This window comes from Triticum dicoccoides, chromosome 7A, assembly GCF_002162155.2.
Source record: "Triticum dicoccoides isolate Atlit2015 ecotype Zavitan chromosome 7A, WEW_v2.0, whole genome shotgun sequence".
Classification (NCBI taxonomy): domain Eukaryota; kingdom Viridiplantae; phylum Streptophyta; class Magnoliopsida; order Poales; family Poaceae; genus Triticum; species Triticum dicoccoides.
In genome coordinates, this window is record NC_041392.1 from 191,800,552 (window position 1) to 191,806,102 (window position 5,551).

Here is a 5,551-nt window from a genome sequence, read left to right on the forward strand (position 1 = left end):
CACGCGAACTTGCGGCGTGTGGCGCTCTGTTTTTTGTAACGTCAGACTACGTCCGATCGTCGGATTTGTGGCGTCTTTTGAGAGCGGGAACGACCAAGTTTAAATTTTCCGCATCCTGGGGCCGGCGCTTGGGGGCGTGACTGGGAGCTAGGTCGCCCCAGGGACCGAACTAGCGCCGACACGCCCCCAGGCCGCTCTATTTAGGCGCCCTGGAGGGCCGAACGGCTGGAGATGCACTGACTGACCATCATTGGCGAATCACCTGTGTAAAAAAGGCATCATCATAACCATATATCCCCCTCTCTCGCTCTCTCTCCCGGTTGTTGAAGGATGAGCTAGTGCGCCCAACTAGCGGCACCAGCCACGTCTCCTTTTATTCGCCACTGTAGCAACGCGGAGAGAGCTCGTCCCCTCCTCTGCCCCCCTCCACTTCTCCCCTCCTCTGCCCCTCTGCCCCCCTCCACTTCTCTCCTCCTCTGCCCCCGCGTCCGTCCCGGCGGCAGCAACTTGCAGGCAAAGGGCGACGGCGGTCAAGGCGGGGGTTGGCGGCAGCTGGAAGGGCCGCAGCGGCCTGTGGGGCGTCGACCAAACCGGCAGTGACCCCGATGGAGGGGAAGGGCCCGGCAGGCGCCACGGCAGCGCACGCGAGGGGCGGAGGCGAGCGACCCTCTGGAGCCGCGCACGTTGATAGGTACGAGCCGTTCCCCTCCCCACCTTTGATTCTCCCCTCCTCCCGTTCGCTCCTCACTCCTCCTCTTCAATGAAGATTCCAGATCGGGCGCGGGTCGAGCAGGAGCGGCTGCTGCAGAGAGGGCAGCAGAGGAACACATCATGCTGAGCTCCTGCCCCTGTGGCTACCCGCAGAGGAGGAGAGGTTGAATATGGCTCCCAGTTCATGGCAGAGAGGCCGACACAAGTGAGCTCTTTCTTGCTCGTTTTCTAATCTTCCCCTGGTGAATTGAGCTCATCCTTCTAATTGATGGCTTCCTAATATTTTTTTCTTATGCAGATATTGTTTGGGTGACGGTTGATTCCTACACCGAGTCGTCTTTCTATACAAATAGCTCTCTTATTTGGTGGTGCCATGGTGTCCCTCTCCAGGTTAGCTGAAACCTTCTTCCCCCATCATTCCTCATATTTGCTTTCAGAATTTACACACAGAGTTGTAGGTTGGTCAGAACTGTTGCATGAGGCAGAACAAGAATAAGATCATTTGTCAGCCTTTTCTTGCGCAGGTTCTGCAGCGGGCAATGCTCCAGTTAAGAGTTGGGTGCATAGCATATATATACGTATGTTGCCACGTCTGAATAAACGGAGAGGAGCAGCAGCGGAGAGGAGGTATCTATCCGACTGTCATCCTTCCCTGACTTGGTTTTGTCATTTCCGTCAGCGTCTGCTTCCTTCGTTGGTCGTCGCTTGTTTGTACACAGCTGTAGTTTAGAGATCATAATATATTTTCCATGATTTCAATTGAATACGCCACCCAGTTTGCTAATATAATTGTCCAGTTCTCTCTCATAGTGATTCTTACAAAATTATCATGCATACAGGTCCCAGTTTAGGTAGAATGTAACCACTGGATTATTCTTTTGTAAATATGGTAGTCATATGTTTAGATACTGAGGGAGTAAATCTGTGAGAAAATATTCAAAGTTCATCAGGTGTATTTGCTTCTAATCTGATTATTGTTCTATTGCATTTGCAAAGTCCAGTTCACATACACAGTTTTCTCCTTATTCTCACTAAAGCAGCTTTTTGGTTCATTGTTACTTTGTTCCTGCTTGCTTATTAGCTTAACCCCAAGTCTGCATAATCTATGGCAGATCTTGCTGAGTAACCATAATTGTTTGAAGATTAGCAGATTTCTCTGAATGTGCAAGCAGCCATTGCTACCAAAAGGTAATTGTTCATCCTTGCCGTAATCCCCTCCCACGCACATGTTCTCCATAGTTCAATGTCAGCAGTCAGACTCCGTTAGTAGTTTCTACTATCACTTAATAAATATAAATATATAATTGAACAAGGTTACAGTAGACCTGTTTGTTTTTTAGTATGTTAGTAGTTTCTACATTGAAGGGGAGCCTTGGCGCAGTGGTAAAGCTGCTGCCTTGTGACCATGAGGTCACGGGTTCAAGTCCTGGAAACAGCCTCTTGCAGAAATGTAGGGAAAGGCTGCGTACAATAGACCCAAAGTGGTCGGACCCTTCCCCAGACCCTGCGCAAGCGGGAGCTACATGCACTGGGGCTGCCCCCCCTTTAGTATTCAGTTCAAGATTTCTTATGAAGTTTTGGATAGGTTACCTATTGTAGATTCTGAATGTTCATGTGGTTAGCTTTCTTATTCGATTTATATATCCAAATGACAAGAAATTTCACTACTCACTCCTTTGGTTAATCTCTGTATGTGTTCATTTTTAAATGCCTATGCTTCCATGATTGGTCATTCAGTTAGCATTAGATGCCTCAACCAGTGTACCTTAATTCAATCCTTCGACTGGGCACCCGTCTGATTTCTGTCGACCCATATCTTATTGCTTATCTAAGGTATCTAAAAGATTAATCTGCCAATGAATGGTTGTTTATCAATAGAGTACTTAGTTGGGTCATTTTTTTGCCAAATTATGAAAAATGGATTTATAGAGTTATATAACAGAAAAGAATATGGTATTTACCTTTCTTCTTGTCATTTGGATATATAAATCGAATAGGAAAGGGCCATGGGCTAGTCCCTGTATTTTGAGCTAAATCTTGGATTCGCCATTCTTTTCAGAGAATGAAAGTAGTGCAAAGGGCCAATGTTGCATAGCCTTTACCCACTCTGCACTGTCGTAACATCTCAAGGTGAGAGATCTCTGCTGCTAGATTCTTCTCCTTGGGTGGTTCTAACTCCATCGGCTAGCATTGTTGGAGTTATTAGAGGTGTTTTATAGTTGATTGATTCTTAATGTTGATGTGGCAGTAGCGACTACTCCCGGTACATCTTCTGTTGATCACGAGCAACACCAAGAGATATCTTTGCTATTTGCAGTGGCTTGTTGGGTTTGAAGGATGAAGCAAATCCCAAGGAAGGAACATGTTAACCTATCTTGATGCGTACTGCTGCTCTTGATACGCATCAAGATTTGATTTAGATGAAGCTAATAATGAAAAGTGTCATCAGTGTGCTGTTATATGTATTATCGACCAATACATGTCTAGCATTACTCGGATAACATTTCATTAATAGAAAATTGTTTAATGTGGATTTCCCTTTTTGGCCTATAAACCTGCCATGGAATGGTCTCTAAATATTCTTACTTTCATGCTTTCAATGCTTGGTTCCCTCTCGCCCTTTGCGCCAGCCCTTTGCGCCATTGGCGCAACGAGTCATCTAGTTTGATTAAAGGGGACTTGTGACTCTTCAGAGTTAATGGATCACTCTATGATAACTTAAAACAGCTAAGAGCAACTCTAATGGGGGGACCCAAACAGATGGCGCATTTGTCCGCTTTCTATCCGTTTGGGTTGGCCGCCCGTCCGACGTCCGCCCAGTTTTGCATTTGGGTCGGCAATGCGTCCAACGCGCCGACCCATTTTATGTCTGCATTCAACTTTTAAATAAAAAAGGCCCACGGCCGATCATGTCAGCGGCCATGTATCATGCCGACACCATGCCAGCGCCGGCATACAATGCCGACTTCAGAAAATACCACAGTTCATGCTGGCACACTCACTAGCCGGCCGGCACACATGCCAGCACACGAAAAAGGTGGGACTTGAGTTCGACCAAGACATCGCGGCTCGTGTGGTCATGCCGGCACACCTGTCGGCATACAAAAAAGATAGCCCTTGATGCCATAGATCACTCGTTGTCGAACTTGAGCATGTCGGCCTGCATCTTCTCGAACCACGGTCTCTTCCTTGGCGACAAGGCGTTGAGATCCACCTTCATGATCTCCACCCCGGTCATCATGCTTGCAAGAACCACTTCTTTCGCCTTTGAACCTTGAATGCCTCCAAAGCTTGAAATGCCTACAAAATGTTTCCATGCAAGCATATGGGCTAGTGATAGTAAATGAAAACGTAAAAGGATGATCTTGATGGCACAAAGAGGGCGACTTTCTTGCTATCATACCATGTCTTGCACGCCGATGCCGCTCACGGGGCGGGCCTTGACGCTCTCAAGGGTGGCGCAAAACTTGTTGCACTCTTGTTGGATCACCCTCCACCGCTTGGAAATGGAGACCCACCCGCGCGTGCTCACAAATTGGTAAGGTGCAAACTTTTTGCGCTCATGAAACTCGCGGTGCACACGAGTCCAAAAGGTCGAATGCTTTTGCTCGGCGCCCGTCTTTGGGTCATGTCCAATGTCTCGCCAACACTCGCAAAGAAGCTTGTCCTCGGCAGCTATGTACGCCTTCGTGCGCTTGCTCTTGCGCTTTGGCTTAGGACCGGCGGTTTGGTTGGCGAGCTCGTCCTCGAACAAAGGCTCCACTTCAATGTCGCACTCGTCCTCTTCCTTTAGCCCATAGTCCTCCGGGAACTCGTGGTCGAGGGGGAAGCCGTCCAGGTCGATGCCGACCTGATCACGCATGAAGGCCGCCTGAGGCGGAGCCAGGATTTTGGTATAGGGGGGGGGGGGGCAAGTCAAGTTCCTAAACTTTTCTAGACCAAAAAATAACAATCATCATACTATAATATATGCTACGCGTTACAAAACATTGATACAGTTGTATGAGTTCAAATTTGCCTTTACAATTGCCAATAAGATGACAAAAAATTAATAATTTCACTGAAAGAGAACTTACGCTTTGTAAAAAAAATCAACGTTTATGAACATGCATAACCCAAATAAGCCTCCAGTTTCATGATGTCCGGCATATGCTGATCATGAGTGTCAATTGGACCGGATTTGTGACTTGCACATCAGCATTAACAATTTCGATAGAGAACTTGAAGCAACTGGCTTAAAAAATGAATTAATGTTAAGAGTGTTGGACAACGCTTTTCTCTTCATAGCTGCTTTGCAGTATAACAATTAGCTATATAGGATAAATTTGACATGAGGAAAGTTTGCATCACAAATAATTACTCATGCAAATTATGATAATTTGCATCACGGTCACACTAATTTTTAGGACATGTACAGAAAAGGAATTCTTCATAGAATAATAGCATTACAAATCAGAATACCAAAACATGTAAACTAGTAAAATCTAATGTATATGTTCAACAAAGATACAAGATGAGAATTGAGATTTGTAGATGAATGGTCTGATGTGCTGATGTGCTAAACCTTGGGTCCTTTGCTAGTTTCCGTTGGTTGGAATCAAGCCTGCGTCGCGCCGTCACAGTTATGCCGTATGAATAGAGTTGGGAGCAGTAGGGCAGGGAAAAGAGGTGGCCGGGCGGGCGAGGGCACGGAACGGCGGCGACGAAGCCACGTACAGGTTTTTCTTATAAGCCTAATCCAGGTACAGGCTTATCATGCGAGAACGCAAAGCCTAGAGAAACTATGGGACTAGAGCGAAACCTGGCCGCTAGTGTGGGCTTCACATGAGCCTTTTCTCTT

At 46.7% G+C, this 5,551-nt stretch overlaps 1 long non-coding RNA gene across 3 annotated transcripts; it reads left to right on the plus strand.

The window, feature by feature from the left end:
* The first annotated feature begins 340 nt into the window (after positions 1-340).
* On the plus strand, positions 341-3,249 carry LOC119327813. Of its 3 annotated transcripts, none has more exons than XR_005158704.1 (7): positions 341-691; positions 767-916; positions 1,010-1,101; positions 1,221-1,338; positions 1,824-1,899; positions 2,771-2,841; positions 2,960-3,249. It is a non-coding gene; the product is annotated as an uncharacterized LOC119327813 (long non-coding RNA). The 3 variants fall into 3 exon arrangements; XR_005158703.1 differs by having other exon boundaries at positions 345-691; positions 774-916; positions 1,236-1,338; XR_005158702.1 differs by having other exon boundaries at positions 347-691; positions 1,236-1,338.
* Positions 3,250-5,551: the final 2,302 nt, after the last annotated feature.